Source organism: Camellia sinensis, chromosome 4 (assembly GCF_055761805.1).
Source record: "Camellia sinensis isolate YWXY chromosome 4, ASM5576180v1, whole genome shotgun sequence".
Classification (NCBI taxonomy): Eukaryota; Viridiplantae; Streptophyta; class Magnoliopsida; order Ericales; family Theaceae; genus Camellia; species Camellia sinensis.
The window spans coordinates 187,114,128-187,139,824 of NC_138964.1; the positions used below are offsets into that span (position 1 = coordinate 187,114,128).

At 41.2% G+C, this 25,697-nt stretch overlaps 1 pseudogene; it reads left to right on the forward strand.

Annotated features, from left to right (window-relative positions):
• Positions 1 to 25,223, forward strand: part of LOC114315300 (GDSL esterase/lipase 2-like) — a 142,760-nt pseudogene extending 117,537 nt beyond the window's left edge.
• Positions 25,224 to 25,697: the final 474 nt, after the last annotated feature.

The window sequence follows — 25,697 nt, forward strand, 5'->3', positions numbered from 1 at the left end:
CACAGTTTATAGATTGAACACACACTACGCTACACAGTTGGAAAAATAATAACTTAATCCCCAATTTGCCTCGGTGTGGTTCTATATCTATATCCTCATTAAGATGCCTTAAACTAGGCCTAATAATGCCTAGGATGAGATGAGGATGCAAAGATGTACTTTAAAAGCATTTTCAGAATTTTCAGAAAATAGGGGTCACACTCGAACGTAGGTTACTCCGCTCGAGCGGACATGTAGACAAAGGTTTCTGCTCGAGCGTAGACTTACCCGCTCGAGCGTTCTGCAAAATAGTCAAAAGTGCTGGATAGGTGAAAATCACGCTCGATTGGGTACTCGACACCCGCTCGAGCATAAGACACAATATCCTGCTCGAGCGTCAATTATTCCGCTTGAGCGGACTTCAAAACAGTGCAAAGTACTGGGAGCACGAATTTCACGCTCGAGCGCCAGTCACCCCGCTCGAGCGTGAGTTCAAAATCTGGAATTCTCAGATTTGAACCTCAAGCTCAAATTCAACTTCTAAAACATAAATTTCGATCCTCTTGGGCTAGTTTGCTGGAAAACACATCAAAACTCATAGTTTAACATGATTCAAAGCTCAATTGTAAAATCAAAGCCCCACAAGAAAATCAATTCAACTCAATTTCAAACCAAAACTCAAGAACATAACTTCAATTGAACATGCATGAGTTTAAACCAATTCAAAGCTTCCAATACTTGCTCTAATGAGCCAATTCCTTCAAAACCAAGATGAGTTCATGGTCCAATGCAAAAATATGAACATGCATGTACCAAATTCTATGTATTCAACCTCAAAATGATAGGATATAAGCATGCATGCATGATTTATGCTACAATTAAACACATTAAGCCAATTCTATACCCAAATCACTAGAGGCTCAAGGAGCATGCAAGAATCAACTCAAATACACAAATGAGAGGGTGAAACACCAACCTTAAATCTTTAAACTCAAGAATATAAGCCCAATTTTGTAATCCTCTCTTCAATTCTTCCAATTTCAAGCAAGCCACCAATTTGAATTCAATTCTCTCACTCTCTCTCTCTTGGTCAGTTGTGCCTCTCAAAAAGGCTGAAGAGGATGTGTTTGTCTAAGTGTGATAAGGCTCCAACCAAGGTTTTGATAGTGGCCCACTATAATGGCAAGGTTGTAAATAATGCAACTTGTGGGATTAAGCTCATTTTAATCTAATTAAATCATACCAAATCACATTTCAGACAAATACACCATAAATTCGCATAAATTCTATTGATCATAAAACACTAATCGATTTCGGGTTCGGCCGCCGATAAGGCCTTCAATTTGCAATTTAACCATAAAAACATGAACAGATAATCGAACAGTCAAACAGATAGATAATGCATTTTAATAGATACAGTCAATCAATCAGTTTCAGATTTCAGTCAGTCAGTTCAGTGTTTCAATCAGTTCAATTACTTTTCATAATCAGTCTCAGTTTAGCAGTAATCGGTAGTTTATCGGTAAACAGTGGTGAGGGTTGTTACAATCGGGGAGACTCTCTTACCCCACCTCCCACTTCGATCACTAGAGGGAGGCTGATGGAGCGACCGAAGGTCTGAGGGCGGCGCACCTCCGCTGAAGATGACTGCCCAGTGGCAATGGAGTGAGTAGACGCTGGCTGACGACCTGGTGAACTGGCCTCACGAGAAAGACCAAAACTTCCTGCACCATTGCGTCATTTTGAAAACATGTCGCTCATATGATAATCCCAAACATTCAGATTTGGAACAGCACTGGTATCCATCACAGTATAAAAGTTACAGGACATCCCAAGGTCAGCTAGCACCTCTGGAAAATGAGAAGGGTACAAGTCTGCCAGTTGTTCAGAGGTCGCCGAAGCAACTGGATCAGCTGCCCCAGCAGCAGTAGTAACAGTATGGGCGGCTAAAGTGACAGTTACCTCTGCAAGTCTGTCCAAGTTCAGAGGGGTCACAGCAGGGACATTGGAAGTAACCGCTACACTTGCACTTTCTTCAGCCACTTGAGTGTCTGGAAGTGGAGCTTGCTGGATTAGCGGGGACTCAGTAGATTGGGAGGAACCGCCAGATACAGCTCTAAGAGTAGGTGGTACAACTTCCAGCGGCTCTCTCATGCCGCGATCTTCTTTAGGGGTCTCAGGTACGAAGTCATCCCCGCCAATAGAGGAACGACCATAGTACATAGAGTTAAAATGATGCAGAGGCTCTAAGCCCTCAGTGACTATATCACTCGCTGCAACTTCCATAGCAGGGGGAACTTGCACATTGTCTGCGGCCTCCACAACTGGTTCTACCTCAGCCTTAGCAGTCGGATCGCCTCCCACAATCGGTTCCTCTTTAACGTTTCGAAGAACTGACCTGCGAGTCTTGAATTTTGTCACCCTAGTAGCAATGTGGAGGTTGTCATTGTCGTCGAAATCTGAAGAAATGCCAATGGCAGTAGAAGAAACCCTTGGACCGAAGGGCAGTATGCTCCGTGACCCCTAAAAAAAGAAGAAGATCATACGGTCATTATAGTAAAGCATGATAAGTACAATGAGATAATACAGAAAAATGCTTGTCGAAGTAGGGATACCATTCGGAGCCTCTTTCTGCTGTGCGAGGCATGTGCCTCGGGAACCGATGCTGCTGCTGCTTGGGCGGCCCTTAGCCTAGAACGGGTCATATGTACTGTTGCACTCACTTCAGGGGGAGCAATCTGCAAGGGTTGAACAAACATCGCCCCAGAAGGGTGAGGCTCTTCCACAACGTGCGAGGACAGAAGCTTGAAGCGACAGAATATGCTGGATTGTTTCCCTCGGCCAAAAGGCAAATGAAGGGATAGGTTGGGCTGTGAGATAGGTTCCAATGCTGGGACGACCGGGGCGCTATTGCAAAAATTGAAGAAGGAACTGAGGTTACGGTGCTAGACTAACCTATTGTTGGGGGTACAAGCACCATCTCTCCCAAGTGAAGGAAGCTCCATGATTCCTAGGCCCTCCACAAATATAGTAGTGTAGTCTCGGGTAAATCGTTGGAAACTCCGGTGGAAATCAGTCTGAGGCGGGGGAGCATATGGGACGCCCTGATCCATCCCGAATTACATAAGGACTCTGTTCCGTCGATAGACGATGCTGGACATGCCTTCTTTATTCCACACAGGCAGAAACCCAGGGCGAATCATGGCGGCAATAAGGAGAGAATTAGCCTAAATATTGTCGAGAGAAAAATTAACGTGGCTAGACTCTGAAAAGTAAAATGGGACAATAGAAATGCCTGGGAGAGGCTGAGTGAAAGGGTAGAAGACGCACTCCTCCGTATGGTCAACATAGTCTGAAAAAGGCCTATTGGTACCAAGGCCAGACCACCGAGAGATACGAAGGCAGGACTGACGCACTTGCCTCGTAACAGGCCGACCCTCTATATCTAGGACAGGGTGGCCCTTCGCATCAAAGACTTCATCAGTAAAGAAGGGCTCGTGTTCCTTAGAGGTGGGGCCCATAGCAGGAAATCTCTTATAGAAAAAGACAGTCAAGAACTGGGTATGCACAAAACTCCACACGTCATAGCGGCCCATGGATCGCTCCATGTCCAAATGGATAAGGTCAAGACAAAAGTATAGGTTACCCAGAAAGAAGGGAGCCAGAGGGATTTGGTTGCCGCTGCAAAGCTTTACGGCCAAGGGAAATAGCAGGGAATTGATGCTTTCAGCAAGGTTACTGGGTAGGACAAAGAATGAGATAAAATAGTTGATGAACGCCGCCAAATACAAGTCACCTCGGTAGCCCAGACCAACTACAGACTCGCAGCTCTCCTCAGTGATGTCCCCTACGACTGGTTACAAGTCCTTAAACAAATGCTTCAGCCAAGAAAGACAGGTAGTCTTATCCCTTTCGGGCCTCTCCTGGAGCAGTTCCTCGGTTCTAAGATCATACTAAGAACCAAACTTCCGCGCCTCCCGAAAGGGGGTCTGAAGAGCAGTGACGGTGACTTGCTCTGCAGGGGTCAGAGACTCTAGATCAAAGGGGCAATCCCCACAGGTGCTGAGATGCAAGAGGACGGCAACATCTTCCAGGGTCAGGGTTATCTCCCCTCATGCTAAAGCAAAAGTATGGGTGTCACGACTCCAACGGGAGCAATCATATCAGTGTTGGTCTGTACCTTACGCACTGATAACTTTCTCGAGATTAAAATGGCATTGTAAAGGCGAACATCACGCAGATGCTGCTCGAATCCGCAGTTCGCCATGACATCATCGACCCAAATGGACCAATCTGCTGGAGGGCCCGAATGAGTACGATAATAGATGTAAGAATGTGGAAAGTCACTATGCTCCACGCGGAACCTCAGCACGAAAACTGGGTTCACCATGTTCGTGCCTTCCAAGATAGCCTCCCTAAAAGGAAACAGAGGCCCTTCTAAAGAAGGGGTGTCAGGAACAAAGGAATCAACCGCCTTCCAGAAGGGGTCGGCCAACCCTCCGAAGTAAGGGGCCCACCTCCATTCAGTAGGGGGTAGGTGTAGACACCCCATTTTGACCGGCCCTAAGACTTGGGCGCTTTCTTTTGATTACTCAATGATGAAAACAGGAATATGCTATCTCACAAAATTCTCAGTAAAAAGATGGAATATAAACTTTAATCCTAGTCTTACACCTGTTTTTGCCAAATTATTTTAGACTCCTTTTCCATTTTCTTTCCCTTTATTATGTATTATATATATATATATATTATGTTATATTATTATATAATATTTTATTAAATTTATTCAGTACCCTGGTTTCACCCACGCACCATACTTTTGTATATATATAATATTATATTATATAAGGGTATTATTCCTCCTTTAAAAAAAAAAAAAAAAAAAAAAAAAAATTCACTACACTCCCATCGTGCGTCTTTTTGTTTTCTGTGCCTTTAGACCCGCTTTGGTCAAATTATGTTGCATATTTGGCCTACTAAAATATATTTTATTAGTCCACATATTTTAATTTTACGTATTTGTGTGTTTTTATATATTTTTCTGGGTATTTGTACATGTATTTATGCTAATAATCTCTTTTATATATTATTATATTGTAAAGCGCATAGTAATTTTACTGTGCATTTCACAGTAAAATCACTGTGCATCTTTTGAAATCAACTCCTCCCACCACCGTTTCTTCTTTTGTCTTTTTCTTACAAGTATTTTCTATAAAAGGGGGAAGATCAGAGAAGGAAAAAAAGGAGGATTTTGGCAGGGGAGAGACTAGAAGAGTCAAAAAAATTGGGAGAGAGAATAAAAAAAAGGGGATTGGTGCGAGGTTATTTTGAGAGAAAAAGAATCAGAAAGAAGGAACTGCTAAAGTTGTAATTCCAAATTTTGACTGAGAATTGAGAACACATTCCACAGACTTGAGGGTAATCAAAAGAAAGTTTGTGAATCAAAAAATTCATCACGTCCCCGAAAGGTGAGTTTTCGCAAACTTTCATTTAATTTCAAAATGTGATATAATTTGTTTAAGTACTTTATTTATTGTTTTCCATAATTTTTTTTTATCGCTTTAAATGGTCGGTTGAACCACCTAATTTTACTACTTTATTTGCTGTAATTTACTGTTGTATATAAACTGTTGTAATTTACATAAAATGTTGTAATTTACTATTTATAAATTGTTGTAATTTTATCACTTTAAATGGTCGGTTGAACCACCTAATTTTACTACTTTATTTGCTGTAATTTACTGTTGTATATAAACTGTTGTAATTTACATAAAATGTTGTAGTTTACTATTTATAAATTGTTGTAATTTTATCACTTTAAATGGTTGGTCGAACCACCTAATTTGTTAAAAGATGTGACCCCGCCAAATGAATAGTGATCGGTGGTGAATAGTAACCTCCGGCGGTAAATAGTAACTTCCGGCGGTGAATAGTAACCCCGACGATGAATAATAGCCCCATCGATGAATAGTACCTCCGGCGATGAATAGTAACAGCGGATGAAAAATGCTCGGTAAGATGAATAACGATCAAGAAAGGTGAATAGTAATTGTCATGATGAATAGTAACTTCCGGCAGTGAATAGTATCTCGGGATGAATAGTGCTCCCACAAAAATAAGTTTCCCCGAACAGAACGGAGCAGTCTTCCTACGTCAAGCAAAATATTTTCCGGCGCACATGAAGTTTCTTTATTTTATTTTATTATTATTTTTTTATTTTGAGAGTTTGTGAGGTTTTTATTTTGTTGTAATATTCTCCTCATCCCTCTCTAATTTGGTTTGTAATTATTCTTTAAATGTTGTAATAATTCCCCGCCCCGGTTCTTTCTATCCCGTTCTTTTACTTGCTTTCTTTATTTGTACATAAACATCATATTTATTTTTCATCATAGTTATGCTTTGCATCCATGTTTCATGCATCTTGATTCGGCTAAGTTTGCATTTGTGGATTTAATCAATTCCTATGTGATTATGTGCGCTACCTCATGTTCTTGAGATGATTCACATATCATATTTTAGAGGCTGAATCATTAGTTGCATCTCATGAGTGAATTGCATTAGGATTTTGTATATAAGATCATGCATGTTTTACTAACTTTGATTTGTAGCTTGTTCGCGGGTCGTCAAACATGTAAGTTTTTATGCTTTAGCATCCCGTTTGTGTATGTTTTTCTTACTATGTTTAAGCATTCTACGATGTGGCTATTTGCTTATGTGATATAATTGTATGAATGCCAGTGGATGGAGGTTGTGTCGTTTAATTTGGAATGATGTTGATTTTCATGTTTGTAAACTCAATTTATTTGGGTTATACATTTTCGAAACTCTTTCAAAACTACATGAAATCAAGTCGTTCCAAAATGGGTGGCATAGTCTATACTTGTATGCCTCACATAGTAAATTTTAGGATTTATTAACTAATCAGAACATGAACATATAAATAAAATAAAATTCATATCATGGTTAGTAAAGGCCGATCTTTGATCGGGTGGGCGGGGGTGCTCATTATTGACCTTCCCCTCTCATACCTAAGGTTCCGAGCCAAGCATCCTTGGTAACGACGAACAGTGGCCTTGGCACGAGTCATGGGTTTCCTAATTTTCCCAAAATAAATATTAGGTGGCGACTCTGAGATCTGATGACGCAGTCCGTTTTTGACAAAATTGCAATAAAATAGATTTTCAATAAAAGTTGCCAAATCTGGACTCTCATCTATGTTTCACATTGCACTCGTGAGAATAGATCAAAGAGATCTCGGGGGTCCAAACTGTTTAACGCGCGCGGGTACCCCTCGGGCATGTTACAGTTTCTGGCGACTCCGCTGGGGATTTTATGAAACCTTGACTCGAACTCCATGATATGACTTTTCTTTTTAATTATATGTTCATTGCATTGCATTCATTGGTGCACTTCAAGTCCTTGTGTTGCCCAGATACTGGTGGGAGCACAGGTAAGCTTTTTGTGACACTACACCTATTTTTACGATACTTTAGAGGCCTTGTGTTGTAACCTTTTGAGATTTGTCAAAAGGGTAGCTTTGCTATGTAGCCTTGCTATCTAGCTTTGCTATCTAAGGTTCTCAGACTTCGAAGAGAGGCTATTTGACTCTTCTGATTTCCTGGGATCTTTATTGGTTATGACCCAAAGGACTCCTTGGTAACGTCACCTTGACTTCAACCCCTAGAGTAGAGCCAACCTTGTGCATATAATGAGCTCTAGTACCTTCCAAAATTAGGACAGGATGCTCTCCCATTTCTAGGATGTATGATGCCGCTTGTTTGAATAGTGAAACCCTAGATCATTTCAAGGTAACCCTAGCCCCCATAGGGGTGTTTGTTCTCTTTCATGCTATGTGCTATGCGCAATGTATGGGGATTCTTAGATTCAGATGAGTGGTTCAGTCATTTCAGCTTGTGTGGTTGAGTTCAGTTGTTTTTTTTTCAACATGAGTTAGCAGTAATTAGTTGAGCTGGGATGCTGCTGAAATTCTGATTGGGGGTCCCCTTTTGTTTCAGTAAAGTAGTCGAGCACTATAGCTTCCGAAAGGTCTAATATCCCCCAAGTTCTGTGGACCCGCATTGGTAGACTTTGCAAAAGTACAGATTTGGTTCAGGGTCAGCCAGCGTTAGTTTCTTTGCCACCGGTTACACGAAGAAAAGCAAAAGCTTCATCAACTGTCCAGAATACCCCTTCTTCACCTGCTAGATCATCACCACTTAACTCACCAGAATCAGTGATGGCTCAAATTCCAGAAAATATAGCAGACATACTACTGGGCCTTCAACGGAGCATGGATATTGTTGCCACTACGGTTTCTGCCCAAGGCACTACTCTTGCTGCTCAAGGCAATACTCTTGCTGAACTGCAACGCTCATCTGGGGCATCCATTACTCAACCACCTCCGGTGACTCAGCCAGTTCCACCTCCACCTCCACCGGTTGACGAGTTTCCCGAACCTAATTCACCAAAAGATCTTAGGGTTCCTGCACAAACTTCAGGAGGATCATTTCCTCTTCCACAACCAGTGGGAGGGCTCCATCCCTCTGAAGCACCTGAGTCTGACTCAACTATGTTGAAGCTGGCCAAGTTGGAAAAACTTTTCAAAAAGGCACAAGGAGTCAATTCAATCCCGGACATCGAAGACGGGTACACTGAGACAGCTGTGAAGTTGCCAGAACGGTTTAAAATGCCACACATTGATAGGTTTGATGGCTCCGGTGACCCAATGGTGCACATTCGCCTATTCTCTGATGTCTTAAAGCCTATGGGTTTGACTCGTCCGCAAAAGCTCTCTTTATTCGGACGAACTTTGTCAGGAGTGGCTGCCATCTGGTACGCCAAGCTAGAGGACTCGGTAAAACAAAGTTGGGAAGAGTTAGCCGGGGCCTTTATCACCCAGTATGCTTATAACACCCAGATTGAAGTGACTACTCGGGAATTAGAAGCCACCCGTCAAGAGCCCAATGAAAGTTTCATGACCTTTATCACCAGATGGAGGGCAAAGGCAGCAATGATGACCAACAGACCACTTGAAAAGGACCAAATTCGTATGATAGTCAGAAATCTACATGGAAAGATGTTACAAAAAATGATAGTCCTCCCGCTCTTCACTTTTAACGACTTAAAAGAGATAGGGGTTCAGATAGAGGATGCCATCAAACAAGGAATTATTGATGATAAGGAACCTGTTCGGAAACCTTTTGGTCGCAGTTCCAATACTACCACCAGTGGTAGCACAGCTGTGAAACCCTCTGAAATCAACTTGGTTGCCGCCACCACTAAAATAGCTGATCCCTTTGCTCATGCTGGCCTGCAAAACACAACCCGAGCTCCAAGCAGAACATTCACTCCTCTCTATATGTCACTCTCTAAAGCAATGAACATCTTGATAAAAAGAGGGTACTTGAAACCTTTGGACCCCCGACCTCTTCCCGAACCTCTCCCAGCCAAACATGACCCTACCAAACACTGTGCTTTCCACCAACAACCAGGACATGACACAGATCGTTGCTTTCGTCTCCAACATAAGATCCAAGATCTCATAGACAATAAAGTCATAGCTCCCCCACAACCGCCAAAACCCAACGTCACTACCAACCCGTTGCCACCCCATGACAGAGTTCCATCACCTCCTCATCTTAACCTCATCCATACACTTTCATCCACCTTCAACCCCAGTATCTATATCACACCTACTCATTTACCAAAACCTGAGGTATATATTCCTGAAGGCATTGAGTTATGCATGATGGATGCACCTCCAACCCAGCCAAAACCCAAAAACCCTATGGTGGTAGTACCTATGCTTGAGGCTGGCAAACTATCAGAGAAAAAGTATGATCCTAGCCGGTATATTATTCCCGATGGTCAACTAAAGCTTGAGGTTGATCTGCCTGACTCATTTTCTATCAATGTTGTCAGAGATGATGTACTTGAACAGGGGTTGGATGATTTGGCCGACCCAGAGGAGGACTTGGCTAATCTTCATTTCTTTGAAGAATTAGATCTTGAGAATGTGCAGAGGGCATGGTGGGAACCGGAGAATTACAGTCATAGTTGGTCAAGCAATGATGAAACTTCTGTTGAGGAAACTGAAAGAAAAGGGGATAAACTAAGACTTGATTTCGGGAAACCTGTTAAATGTGGTAAAGGAAAGAGGTCCAAAGGAAGAGAAGAAGAACCTGAAAGCCAGTTAGAGCATACTGTTGCAATGATTCAAGCAACGCTAGATAATTGCCTTTCAGTCAACGAAGGCGAATGGTGGGATGATAATGACCTACAGCTGGCCCATACTGATGATGAATGGGTAAACCATGTGCCGGATGAGACTTGGTATGCAGACGAAATTGATCATTTGACTAGGAGTGGGCGCTACTTCAAGCCTCAACATCTAGACCAAGGAGAACCCTCTGGCAAAGATAAAGAGGTAGAAAAAGAGAAAGAGAAAGAAAAAGAGAAAGAGGTAGAAGAAGACCTGGTTCTAAAACAACTGAAAATGATCCAAGCAAACATTTCTATTTGGGGTCTTCTCATGGCTTCTCGAGAACATCGACAGGCAATGTTGTCAATGTTGAGCAAGGCTAAGCTGTCAATTGACACCACTCCTGAGCAATTAGTGTCATTAATCACCCCGAGAGAAACAATCCCAGCAATAACTTTTGCCGACAAAGAGTTGCCACAAGAAGGATCGGGACATAATAAGCCTCTGTACGTATCACTGGAATGCAGAAAGAAATGGATACCGATTGTTCTGATTGACACCGGATCAGCCATCAATGTTTGCCCTACACGCACTGCTTATGCAATCGGGCTAAAGCCGACAGATTTCACGCCCACTACTCAATTGATCCGGGCCTATGATAATACTAGTCGGGAAGTGATGGGGACAATCAAAGTACAAATAGCAGTGGGTCCATCTGAGCACGAAGCTGAATTTCATGTCATGGATGTTCCCGCAACATTCAACTTGCTATTGGGAAGGCCCTGGCTTCATCAGATAAAAGCTGTATCATCCACATTACATCAATTGGTAAAGTACCCATACGGCGGAGGAATTGCCACTATCTTCGGAAATTCATCCATTCATCCTCCCCCAGAAGTCACAACACCACTGCTAGAAATACAGCATGGGGAAGAAGATGTATTCCTATCAGGTTTTACATTGGCAGAGGCCCAGCTAGTTCAAACGCTCATGGCAGAAGATGAAGGTGTATACGTCAGTGCCCAATCAATCTATTTCATGAGTAAACTAGGTCACATTCCAGGGATGGGATTGGGACAAAGTGGCAGGAAAAGTATTACTACAGCCAGTGAAGTACCTCATAACCCACATGCATTCGGACTAGGGTATGCACCCACAGTTGATGATTGGAAAAGGAAAACTGAAGAGATCAGGGAGAGGATCAAGGCCAAGAGAACCGGACAGCAGTTTGAGTTAGTTCATAAGCCAATTCGTGGGACTTTGAACGGACGCTTTGTCCGCCAAGGAGAAGATTTCCCTTTCTGTGGTTTCCCTGAGCCCTGGATTGATCAAGTGGAGAAAAAGAGATACCCTGGGTTTGAGATCTTCTTCGATCATCAGCTTTCTGACAGTGATGAGGAGGGGGTAGATCCTAGTATCGACATCAGCAAGATAGAGAAGTCAGCTCTGAAAGCAGCACAGAGGAAGTTCTGGGTCTAACACTGGCTGACTTACTGATAGAATCACATACTAACGCTGAACCGATGAATTTGGGGGATATGACCATTGCCGTGATCGGGGAAGAGGTACCTGATGACTGTTCAAGCTTCATCATGGATGCGGTGAATGGCTCACAAATAAATTGGCATTTTGAAAAGAGTTGTATTGAGAGTTCTGAATTGGCTGTTGAGTCTGAGTTTGGTGGGCCTGTGGGGTTAGAAGCAGATTTAAGTTTGTCTAAAATGTCTGAGTCTTCCTTTTCTTTCTCTTTTGAGTCTGTTGCAACTTGTGAGCCCGAGGCTTTGAATGAAGATGTGATTTCCGCTTACTTTTCTGTGCCGATAGTTCATAATATTGACCAAAATTTTCAAAATTTTGATAAAAACAAAGAGGAAGAAATCCCTCGGGCTTTGAAAAATTTAATCGACTGGGAGGAAGAAAGGCGTGCTAAGCCATTAGTGGATGAAATTGTTTCTGTAAATGTGAGTACTGAAAAGGATCCTCGCTTGATTCAAATTGGTTCTACATTGTCTTCAGAGGAACGTGAACAATTAGTTGCTTTATTAACAGAATTCAAAGATGTTTTTGCATGGTCCTACGAAGACATGCCAGGAATTGACCCTGAGATTGTACAGCATAGGATCCCTCTCGACCCTGGGGCCCGACCTGTCAAACAGAAGCTTCGCAGAATTCGTCCTGATTGGGCCTTAAAAATTAAAGAAGAGGTTACTAAGCAAATCAATGCTGGTTTTTTGCTAGTATCAGAATATCCTACTTGGTTAGCCAATATTGTGCCAGTTCCGAAGAAAGACGGCAGAATTCGAGTTTGTGTTGACTTCCGGGATTTGAATAAGGCTAGCCCAAAAGATGATTTCCCATTGCCACATATCGACGAATTGGTAGACTTCACTGCAGGACATGCTTTACTGTCATTCATGGATGGTTTTTCAGGGTATAACCAAATCCTCATGGCTCCAGAGGACAGAGAAAAGACAGCATTTACCACACCATGGGGGACATACTGCTACAGGGTTATGCCATTCGGTTTGAAGAATGCCGGGGCTACTTACCAGAGAGCTGCTACCACTCTTTTGCATGATATGATCCACAAGGAAGTTGAGGTGTACGTAGATGACATGATTGTCAAGTCCAAAGATCGGGAAAGCCATTACACTGCCTTGAAGAAATTCTTTGAGAGAATTAGGGAATACAAGCTAAGGCTAAATCCACAAAAATGCACCTTTGGGGTAACTGCGGGTAAGATGTTAGGATTTCTGATCACACAACGGGGAATCGAAGTTGATCCATCTAAAATTAAGGCCATCTTAGAAATGCTGCCACCAATGACTGAAAAAGAGGTGCGGGGTTTTCTAGGAAAGGTGCAATTCATAAGGAGGTTTATTTCAAAGCTAACCTTGACTTGTGAACCACTGTTTGGTCTCCTAAAAAAAGGGAAGAAGTTCCAATGGAATAATCGATGTCAGTTTGCATTCGAGCAAGTCAAACAGTATCTGCGGAATCCACCTGTGTTATCACCGCCCGAGCCAGGAAAACCGCTAATTTTGTATTTATCAGTGACTGAATCAACCATGGGATGTATGCTTGCGCAAGAGTCAGATGAGAAAGTGGAGAAAGCCATCTACTACTTGAGTAAGAAGATGCTTGACTACGAGATCCGCTATACTTCCTTGGAAAAGGCTTGCTTGGCTTTGGTTTGGGCCACCAAGAAGTTGAGACACTACTTGTTAGCTCACTCGGTAATTCTGGTTTCAAGATTAGACCCCATCAAATATCTCTTTGAGAAACCAGCTCTTACCGGTAGGCTAGCTCGTTGGTTACTCTTGCTTTCTGAATTTGACCTTAAGTATGTCACTCGCAAATCTGTCAAAGGAAGGGCTGTAGCAGAATTTTTGGCCGATCACCCAATTGAAGGAAAAGAAGATGTGGAGTACTCATTCCCAGATGAAGAGGTCATGCAGATAGAAGAAGACACTTGGAAGTTGTACTTTGATGGAGCGTCTAATCAATTTGGCTATGGAATAGGCGTGTTGCTCATAGCGCCGGATGATTCCCATATCCCCTTAGCTTTCAAACTCCAATTCAGGGTATCTAATAACCAAGCAGAGTATGAGGCATGCATTGCTGGATTGGAAGCAGCCCTGGAACTAGGGGCAATAAGGTTGGATGTGATCGGGGACTCAAACTTGGTCGTCTCTCAAGCCAACGGAGATTGGAAAGTTAAAGAGGAAAAAATGAAAGTCTACCATCAAACCTTGGACATGTTGATCCCGAGGTTCGAAAAACTGACTTTTACGCACTTGGTAAGAGAGAACAACCGATTTGCTGATGCGTTGGCAACCTTAGCATCAATGATAGATATACCGGTCGGGGTCAAGATGCGTCCGATCCTTATAGAACAAAGGTACACCCCCGCATATGAAATGATAGCCGCAACGGAAGAAGTTCAAAATGATAACCCTTGGTACTTTGATATTTGGAATTTTCTGGAAAGCGGTACATATCCACAAGGGGCAAACACCAAAGACAAAAGGGGGATACGGCGTCTTGCCACTCAGTTTGTCATTTGTGGAGATAAGTTATATAAGAGAGGGCATCTGGGAATGCACAAGCTATGTGTAGAAGAAGAAGAGGCAAAACGTATCATGGAAGCCATCCATGGAGGAGAGTGTGGAGCCCATATGAACGGTATAATGCTAGCTAGAAAAATCCTTAGACAAGGATACTACTGGTTAACCATGGAAAGTGATTGCATCAACTTTGTTAGGCGATGCCACAAATGTCAAATCCATGCCAATCGCGTGAACATCCCACCATCAAAACTCTACAACATGACTTCGCCTTGGCCTTTCTCAGTCTGGGGCATAGATGTCATCGGGGCAGTCACACCGAAAGGTTCAAATAGGCATCAGTTCATCTTGGTTGCCATTGACTATTTTACCAAATGGGTTGAAGCACAGTCATATTCAGTGTTGAAAACATCACATGTGGCCAAATTTATCAAGAACAACATTATCTGCAGATACGGGGTGCCAAACGAATTAATTTCAGACAATGGCTCACATTTCAAAGGAGAAGTGGCAGTTCTACTTGAGAAGTATAACGTGGCTTTTCACAAGTCATCAACTTATAGGCCACAAACCAATGGGGCCGTTGAAGTTGCAAATAAAAACATCAAGAACATTCTGTGTAAGATGGTAGAAACTTATAAAGATTGGCCAGAGAAGTTGCCTTTTGCACTTTGGGGATACAGGACATCAATCCGAACATCTACAGGGGCAACCCCTTACTCTTTGGTATATGGAATGGAGGCTGTTTTGCCGATTGAGTTGGAAGTGCCTTCATTAAGGATTATGGCTGAATGTCAGATAACAGAAGCTGATTGGCAACAGAACCGATTTGAGGAACTATTTTTGTTTAATGAGCGAAGGTTGAAGGCGTTATACCACATTCAAGGGTATCAACGCAGGATTGCCAGAGCATTCAACAAAAAGGTTAGATCCAGGAATTTGAGGGAAGGGGACTTAGTGTTGAAAGACAACCGAGCTCCTATTCACGATCCTAGGGGCAAGTTTAGACCTAATTGGACGGGTCCCTACGTCATTAAATCAATCTGGTCAGGAGGAGCAGTCATTCTCATGGATTTGGATGGTTTGGAGTTCTCACAACCAATCAACATGGACAAGCTGAAGAAGTACTACCCTTGAGAGGCTCACTGGGCCGAAAACCTGAAAGGGCGACCCAGGCAAAAGTTAGAGCATAAAAAAAAAATAAATAAATAAAAAAAAATTGAAAAGCTCGCAAAGTTGAAAACCCGAAAGGGCGACTTTGGCAAAAGTTAGAGCATAAAAAAAAAAAAAAAAAAAAAATTGAAAAGCTCGCAAAGTTGAAAACCCGAAAGGGCGACTTTGGCAAAAGTTAGAGCACAAAAGGAGAGTGTCAATACCCGAGTGAACCTTAACCGGAACTACGTATGGCCTGATTCCGATCTTTGGGATACGTAGGCAGCTTCATCTTGAAGTTCGGCCTTAATCATTTGTCAACTCACTCATGTTTGATTGGTGAATCTTTATTCGGCTCGGCTATCCATATTTAATGCCTCGTCCCCATTTGATTCAGTTGTCCTATTTCTCCTTCAGATGAGTTCAATCACAAGATGAATTCAAGTGTACATCTCAAGGGTTGATTTCATGTTGATCGAGTAGTGGTCATTTGCAAAAATAGATTTTGAGGACTTTTAATGAAGTTGACTGATTTTCTCAAAAATTATTCCATTTTTCAAAACTCAGACCATTCTTTGGACCAAAAAGAGAAAATTTTCAGTGCTCATAATTTGGCTTATATGATTTCAAGGTGGAAAATGGAACAAGTGTGCTAATTTACCTCTCATGTTGATCAAAGTCGCTTTAGCAGAAAGGGAAAAACAAAAAAAGGAAAAGTGATGAACTAGGGGCACAGTTGAGTCAGGCTTTCTGTCTTTTATCCACACTATCGAGTTCTCGTCACCTTAATCAAGCAATCACCGAAAAATGCACAGTAGTTGTCGCTGACAATGCTTTTCCGTCGGGCGATCGACCGGTGTTACTCTGTTTTGCGTTCATTTTGCTCCGACAAGCACAAAAGGGTGTGTTTTGGGATGGTTTTTGTTTCATTTTCATTTCATTAAGATTGTGTTTTGTGTTTTGGTTAGTGATAGGCTCAATATTCAGTTTAGAATTTACTAAAATGCAACCATTTTCAAGTTTAAAACAAAATGATTTTTATGTTCAGTGTTGTGCCATTCATGCTATCCAGATTTGTAGAACAAACTTGTTTTATTAAATACCAGGGATCAACCCCGATCAAAGTTGTACAAAAAGGAGTTGAAGCTATAAGTGCTCACTCCAAAAAAAAAAAAAAAAAAAAAAAAAAAAAAAAAAAGAAAACCAAAAAGAGGGAGAGTAGCATCTTCTCAGTTTTTCGGCAGCAACTCGGCGGAGAAGATTACAACCGGCTTCATTTGCACACAGTTTCATTGCCTAACTTTACCATCAGCTGCCTCGTTTCATCTTTACTCCTTCGAAGCTTTTGAAGACTCTGCCTCAGCCTTGGCAGAACTTCCAAAGGAGATTATTCCTCGCCGGCCATTAAATTGGTTGTGCGAAGAAACTCCGAATCGAGTCACGGAGGTCGTCAGTCGTTTCAATTCTTTGTTTTGCTTTTTCAGCACACCAATTTCTACCCGAGCGTCTTTGTACATACGTTGGAGGAGGGAGAGTTGTGCATTTAACCGATGTACCTCACACATCCTGTTCTGCAGTCGACGGGACAAGTTGGAGACCGCTGTCACGGTCTCCACACATGACCTCAGCGTATACGAGTTTGCTTCAATGTCAGACTGTGCCGCCATGATTTGTTCAACTGACATCGCTGGAAAGTTGAAAACAGGGGAAGGAGGAGGAGCCCGTGGTTGAGGTTCAGGGGAGTCAGAATTGGTCATCTCTATCGTGGACTCGTTCAGGTCGGGAAAAAGAGTGAGAGAACCATGTGAAGAGACCATGATAGAGGAGAGTAATGCAAAAGAAAGAGGTTGCAGAGTGGTAGCAGAGAAAGTTTGCAGGCTTTGGCTCTGCTTCTCTCTCGCAGGCCTCAACTTAAGAAGAGAGCGAAGGAGAAGACAAAGAGGGAAGAAGGCTGAGATGATCATTGACAATCGGGGCACGATTGGATAGCCTGTCGGTCAGGCGCCGCGATTGTTGAAATCGCGCGCCAGACACAACGCTCGAAGAAGATGACGGAAGAGAGAGTGAGACAAAAATAGAGAGAGAAGCGGGAGAATTGTATATTTATACATATATGTATACATATTGTATATCTATGTATTATATATATTTGTTTGAACGTTTTGGTCACAAGAGTGGCTTAGGTTTAGTGGTCTAATTCGATGTTTGAAGGATGGAAGGCTGAGCCCGAGGTCAGGGGTTCGAATCCCATAACAAATGTTTCTTTTGTTTTCTTTTGGTTATATATATATATATGTCTCGTATACCTACATATATATATATATATATATATTTGTTTGCATATTTTGTCACAAGAGTGGTTTGGTTCAGTGGTTCGATTCAGTGGTTGAGGACTAGGAAACTAAGCTTAAGATCAGAGGGTCGAACCCCCGTATCCATGCATTTTGTGTTTATCCTTTCTTTTTGTCTGTTTTGCGTACGCACGCTGTCATATACCGTATATATCTATGTATATATCTGTATGTCTTTGTATATACATATCTGTATATGTATATATGTATACCGTATGTATATATCTGTGTGTATTTTTGTCTGTATATGAATATATGTATACTGTATATGCATGTCTGTGTATATTGTCGTATTTGTATGTACTTTGTCTATACATGGTATATGTATATGGTATTTGGTTTGAACATACAATTCCTTCTTTTATTTTGTGCATCTATCGCACAATAATCTCACTTCATGCACCTACCACATAAATTCATCAAATTCAATCGCCCTGTCTTGGGCATCGCACTGTCTTGTGCATCATCAGATTCAATCGCCCTGTCTTGGGCATCGCACTGTCTTGTGCATCATCAGATTCAATCGCCCTGTCTTGGGCATCGCACTGTCTTGTGCATCATCAAATTCAATCGCCCTGTCTTGGGCATCATACTGTCTTGTGCATCCAATTCAATCGCACTATCTTGTGCATCCCTACATCGCACTATCTTGTGCACCCCCCATCGCACTGTCTTGTGCAATTTCAATTTAATCGCGCTATCTTGCACATCACACCATCTTGTGCACTTTCTACTTGGTTAAAACCTTCCCCCTCTCCGTATAAAATACGGTTAGGTACGCCTGTTGGTTACACCATTTTCATTCTCGTTGGTTAAAACCTTCCCTCTCTTCGTATAAAATACGTTGAGATACGCCTGTTGGTTACACCATTGTCATTTTCTACTTGGTTAAAACCTTTCCTCTCTTCGTATAAAATACGTTGAGATACGCCTGTTGGTTACACCATTGTCATTTTCTACTTGGTTAAAACCTTCCCCCTCTCCGTATAAAATACGGTTAGGTACGCCTGTTGGTTACACCATTGTCATTCTCGTTGGTTAAAACCTTCCCTCTCTTCGTATAAAATACGTTGAGATACGCCTGTTGGTTACACCATTGTCATTTTCTACTTGGTTAAAACCTTCCCTCTCTTCATATAAAATATGTTGAGATACGCCTGTTGGTTACACCATTGTCATTTTCTCTGGTTAAAACCTTCCCTCTCTCCGTATAAAATACGTTGAGATACGCCTGTTGGTTACACCATTGTCATTCTCATTGGTTAAAACCTTCCCTCTCTTCGTATAAAATACGTTGAGATACGCCTGTTGGTTACACCATTGTCATTTTCTACTTGGTTCAAACCTTCTTCCTCTCCGTATGAGATTGTTGGTTATACCGCCATTCCTCCTATCGCGTGAAACGCATTGGGATTGCAACTTTACTCGGTTAAAAACATCAAGTGCGTCTGGTGTTTACACCATATTTCCTCCTTTCGCGTGAGACGCGTTAGGCTGTTGTTTCACTCAGTTAAAATTATGTTCTGACACATTTGTATGTGATCTTGTGGCACATTTAATGCAATGCACCCCCTGCTATGTTTCATATCATTTGCACGAAGCTTGCCTTTTCATTGTTATCATCTTCATATCTTTATCATCACTCCATGGCATTGTATTGCATTGCATAATCATGAATTTTCAAACAACTGGCATCGCGAAGCGTGTAAGTCCAACCTTCAAACTGCATTTTGAGCATGTCACTTCCATTCTGCCCCTGAACTACGCTGGTTTGATTCCTTGCAAAAGGATACGTAGGCAACCTTCGGGTTCAACCACTTGCATTGCATCTTGTTTGCTTGCCCAAGTCTTACGGCCTTGTCAAAAGGGTCGTCTTTGGGCTTTGGCATTCACTCACGTCATGAAATGACTTTGAGCTCTGTCAAAGAGGGGCAACTGTAGACACCCCATTTTGACCGGCCCTAAGACTTGGGCGCTTTCTTTTGATTACTCAATGATGAAAACAGGAATATGCTATCTTACAAAATTCTCAGTAAAAAGATGGAATATAAACTTTAATCCTAGTCTTACACCTGTTTTTGCCAAATTATTTTAGACTCCTTTTCCATTTTCTTTCCCTTTATTATGTATTATATATATATATATATATTATGTTATATTATTATATAATATTTTATTAAATTTATTCAGTACCCTGGTTTCACCCACGCACCATACTTTTGTATATATATAATATTATATTATATAAGGGTATTATTCCTCCTTTTAAAAAAAAAAAAAAAAAAAAATTCACTACACTCCCATCGTGCGTCTTTTTATTTTCTGTGCCTTTAGACCCGCTTTGGTCAAATTATGTTGCATATTTGGCCTACTAAAATATATTTTATTAGTCCACATATTTTAATTTTACGTATTTGTGTGTTTTTATATATTTTTCTGGGTATTTGTACATGTATTTATGCTAATAATCTCTTTTATATATTATTATATTGTAAAGCGCATAGTAATTTTACTGTGCATTTCACAGTAAAATCACTGTGCATCTTTTGAAATCAACTCCTCCCACCACCGTTTCTTCTTTTGTCTTTTTCTTACAAGTATTTTCTATAAAAGGGGGAAGATCAGAGAAGGAAAAAAAGGAGGATTTTGGCAGGGGAGAGACTAGAAGAGTCAAAAAAATTAGGAGAGAGAATAAAAAAAGGGGATTGGTGCGAGGTTATTTTGAGAGAAAAAGAATCAGAAAGAAGGAACCGCTAAAGTTGTAATTCCAAATTTTGACTGAGAATTGAGAACACATTCCACAGACTTGAGGGTAATCAAAAGAAAGTTTGTGAATCAGAAAATTCATCACGTCCCCGAAAGGTGAGTTTTCGCAAACTTTCATTTAATTTCAAAATGTGATATAATTTGTTTAAGTACTTTATTTATTGTTTTCCATAATTTTTTTTTATCGCTTTAAATGGTCGGTTGAACCACCTAATTTTACTACTTTATTTGCTGTAATTTACTGTTGTATATAAACTGTTGTAATTTACATAAAATGTTGTAATTTACTATTTATAAATTGTTGTAATTTTATCACTTTAAATGGTCGGTTGAACCACCTAATTTTACTACTTTATTTGCTGTAATTTACTGTTGTATATAAACTGTTGTAATTTACATAAAATGTTGTAGTTTACTATTTATAAATTGTTGTAATTTTATCACTTTAAATGGTTGGTCGAACCACCTAATTTGTTAAAAGATGTGACCCCGCCAAATGAATAGTGATCGGTGGTGAATAGTAACCTCCGGCGGTAAATAGTAACTTCCGGCGGTGAATAGTAACCCCGACGATGAATAATAGCCCCATCGATGAATAGTACCTCCGGCGATGAATAGTAACAGCGGATGAAAAATGCTCGGTAAGATGAATAACGATCAAGAAAGGTGAATAGTAATTGTCATGATGAATAGTAACTTCCGGCAGTGAATAGTATCTCGGGATGAATAGTGCTCCCACAAAAATAAGTTTCCCCGAACAGAACGGAGCAGTCTTCCTACGTCAAGCAAAATATTTTCCGGCGCACATGAAGTTTCTTTATTTTATTTTATTATTATTTTTTTATTTTGAGAGTTTGTGAGGTTTTTATTTTGTTGTAATATTCTCCTCATCCCTCTCTAATTTGGTTTGTAATTATTCTTTAAATGTTGTAATAATTCCCCGCCCCGGTTCTTTCTATCCCGTTCTTTTACTTGCTTTCTTTATTTGTACATAAACATCATATTTATTTTTCATCATAGTTATGCTTTGCATCCATGTTTCATGCATCTTGATTCGGCTAAGTTTGCATTTGTGGATTTAATCAATTCCTATGTGATTATGTGCGCTACTCATGTTCTTGAGATGATTCACATATCATATTTTAGAGGCTGAATCATTAGTTGCATCTCATGAGTGAATTGCATTAGGATTTTGTATATAAGATCATGCATGTTTTACTAACTTTGATTTGTAGCTTGTTCGCGGGTCGTCAAACATGTAAGTTTTTATGCTTTAGCATCCCGTTTGTGTATGTTTTTCTTACTATGTTTAAGCATTCTACGATGTGGCTATTTGCTTATGTGATATAATTGTATGAATGCCAGTGGATGGAGGTTGTGTCGTTTAATTTGGAATGATGTTGATTTTCATGTTTGTAAACTCAATTTATTTGGGTTATACATTTTCGAAACTCTTTCAAAACTACATGAAATCAAGTCGTTCCAAAATGGGTGACATAGTCTATACTTGTATGCCTCACATAGTAAATTTTAGGATTTATTAACTAATCAGAACATGAACATATAAATAAAATAAAATTCATATCATGGTTAGTAAAGGCCGATCTTTGATCGGGTGGGCGGGGGTGCTCATTATTGACCTTCCCCTCTCATACCTAGGGTTCCGAGCCAAGCATCCTTGGTAACGACGAACAGTGGCCTTGGCACGAGTCATGGGTTTCCTAATTTTCCCAAAATAAATATTAGGTGGCGACTCTGAGATCTGATGACGCAGTCCGTTTTTGACAAAATTGCAATAAAATAGATTTTCAATAAAAGTTGCCAAATCTGGACTCTCATCTATGTTTCACATTGCACTCGTGAGAATAGATCAAAGAGATCTCGGGGGTCCAAACTGTTTAACGCGCGCGGGTACCCCTCGGGCATGTTACAGTAGGGCAGCCCGGTCAGCAAGGAATCTCGTGTTGGCCATGAAAAGGAGTAAAGAAAGTTAAAAAAAAGCTTTAGAAAGAGGGGACAAAGGAGAGAAGAAGACAAATGAGACAGAAAGGTGTGTTGGGAAGAAGTGGGAGACTAGTGGACCCAAGGGGCATTATTTATAAAGAAAATCAGGAAAGGGCGCTAGCACACTGCCCTAGGTCCATTATGACTTGGCAGTCAAAAATGTACCTTTTCAGAACCGACATAACTTCTGACCCAACTGATGCAACCCTTGGGCTGCCCGCTGACATCATGCCAGCGTGGGAAACAGGGAGCGTGTCTCCCACACGCGCAGGGGGCAAGATGTAGAGAGTCAGAAATTAAACTCCAAACTAAGTATGGACTCAAGCACTAAGATCGCCCTGAGAAGGCGACCAGGGATAAGAAAAGAGCGTGGGCCAAAGCCCAAGGGAAGTGGGCCAAGGCAAGTCCGACCTACCAAGGCTCCAAATGGACTCAGCGAGGAAAAATGCCCAAGTCAAGTTACAGAGGCAACACCTGCAGCAGTGAAGTTGCCGAGGAAACATGTGCGGCGGTGGCAGAGTTGCTGAGGTACTTTGTCTTAGCATCGCCATTCCTATTAACTTCGGTTCCGCCGCCATTTGGAAGTTGCCAAGGGAACATGTGCAGCGACAGAGTTGCTGAGGCACTTTGTCTCAACGCCGCCATTCCTATTAACTTCGGTTTCGCCGCCATTGGAAGTTGCCGAGGGAATATGTGCAGCGGCAGAGTTGCTGAGGCACTTTGTCTTAGCGCCGCCAATCTAAGTATCTTCGGTGCCGCCACCATTCCAAGTAATGTCGGTGTCACGATCATCTAGAGTTGCCAAAGGAAAAGGAAGACCGAGGCAACTAAGTTGCTAAGGCAATACTTACAGTGTCCAAGTTGCAGAGGCATTCTCTCGGCGCCGCCATCTCTGATATCTTCGGTCATGCCGTCTGGACTTGTCGCAGAAAATGACTACCGCAGCAACTACTACCTCAGTAACTAAATTGCAGAGGGGATATCTTACCAAGGTGATAGCAGTCTTTGAGAGAGGCTTCCTTTTGAGACTAATGCCTGGCACTGACAGCAGGCCTTAAGGCATAAGCTGACCTAGGGCTAATAGCAGGCCCCACAGTTTATTTAACTTGGCACTGATAGTAGGCCCCAAGACCTACTGGTTGGAGCTGATAGCAGGCCTAGAAATACCAGCTTACCGCGGCAACCCTGCGAAGATGGGAGCAGGGTAGCCCGAGCATAAAGGACTTCCTTTCCATTACCCAGGTCATGGACCCGCCTTGGTCGCACAAGCAGGACTAAGGAAGCCCCCTTGGGCTTGGTACTAAGGCACAACATGGTTGATAGTAGGCTTAGCTGTGGCCTTCGCCTTGAGAAGTTGGGGAGTTTGTAGTTAGGTGGCTAAGGTGGAGGCTTCGCTGAGGTGACCACGAATGCAGTCGATAACAGACTAATGGAGTCCTGAGAATACATGTGCTAGCCAAGTAGAACTGAGAAGGCAAGTGCAGCGGCGAGGTTCACCGCTGCAAGTGCACTTGCTAAGGTTCAAGTTGAGAAGGCAAGTGCAGAGGCAAACACTCCCGCCGCAACTGCACTTGCTGAGGCCCAAAAGGGAGTTGCGGCGCCAAACACTCTCGTCGTAACTACACTTGGCAAGGCTTAAAAAGGTAGTTACGAAGGCAAATAGATAGTACATAATACATGCAGAGGGATACGTGGCACCTTCAGCCTGGTGGCTCAAGGCAGAATATTCCATGTGATCCCCTAAGATACATGTCTTCTCTCTATTTGGCCACTTGGTGTTCTCTTGGCACCATGGAAAAGCCTATAAGTATGACCCATTTCCCAAGGTTCAAGGAGGAATTTTGGAGATTTGGGGGGAGATGCTGCCCAATTTGGTACTGCCATACACTTCTTCTTGAGCCACTTGCTTCACCCTCACCCAACTACACACTCTCCAATTCTCAGATAGTTGCTGCTGTTCGTTCTCAAGTCACTTCCACCTTTTTTGAACCATTAGCATAGTTTCGCCTCTCTAATCCAGAACCCCCCCCCCCACACAAAATCAATTAGCTTAAAACTAAAAAGTCAGCTTATTTTTTTACTTATTTTTTGTTTTTCTAATTTTTATATGTTTTGAGTAAAAAATATTTACTTGTTAGGTTCTTGTTGATTAAAATATTTTAAAATTTTGAGTCAACTTTGAAAAAACAAAACACTAAAAATGAAAACAAGTCAAAATTTTCAAAAAAAAAAATAATAATAATAAAAAATCTTACAAAAACAAAAGTTGACTCTTTTTTATTTTGAACTTTTTTTTTTTTAATTTTTAGAATCTAGTCAAAGATGGAACTAAAAAGTAAATAAATTTGACATAATTTTTTTAAAAAAAACACTAAAAATAAAAATTAACAGAACTAAAAATGCTCAAAAAAACCAACTTTGAAAAGATAATTATTGATGTGGTTATATGTTGTGAAAGGTTTCAAGGAAGGAAAAAGTGCATGTTGTGGCTCCGGTCCATATAGGGGAATTAATAGTTTCGAAGGGATGGGGGGAGTGAAAGAGTACGAGTTGTATAGCAATGCTAGTGAATATGTGCTCTTTGATACTACTCATCCGACTGAAATGACTTATCAACAATTTGCGAGTCTAATGTGGAATGGAACTCCAAATACAGTGTTGCCGTACAATTTGGAAGTTTTGTTTGAACACAAACAAAAGTAGAGCATATGTATGATGTTAGAAGTGAACTTCTTGGTGTTGTCAATTATTTTGTATGTTTTTGTGTGTGTGGGGGGAGGGGGGGGCAGGGCTCTCCCTCTCTCTCCTTGTACTTTGAGAGAGAAAAATAAATGTTTTGCAAGGGTGCTGTTTTTCATTTTCTTCATTTCTTGTATTTCCCTTACCAAATTTTTTTGGTCTATAAAATAACAAAATGTTAATCATATTTTGCATCCTTGTTTGGATTGAGTGAGTTTGATCTTTAGAGTTTCAACACGGTGACAAACTTATTTTTTATAAAATTCATATTTTTATGATCTACTTATCAAGCTCAATTAAACATGATTAATATTGGATATAAAATTATGTCAAAAAATAAAAAATCAATTTTTAAAAATGTGAAATTTCACAATTTCAATGCTTCAGAAACTTTGAAATTTCACAATTTTTGTGTTTGAGCAACTCCAAAATGTCATG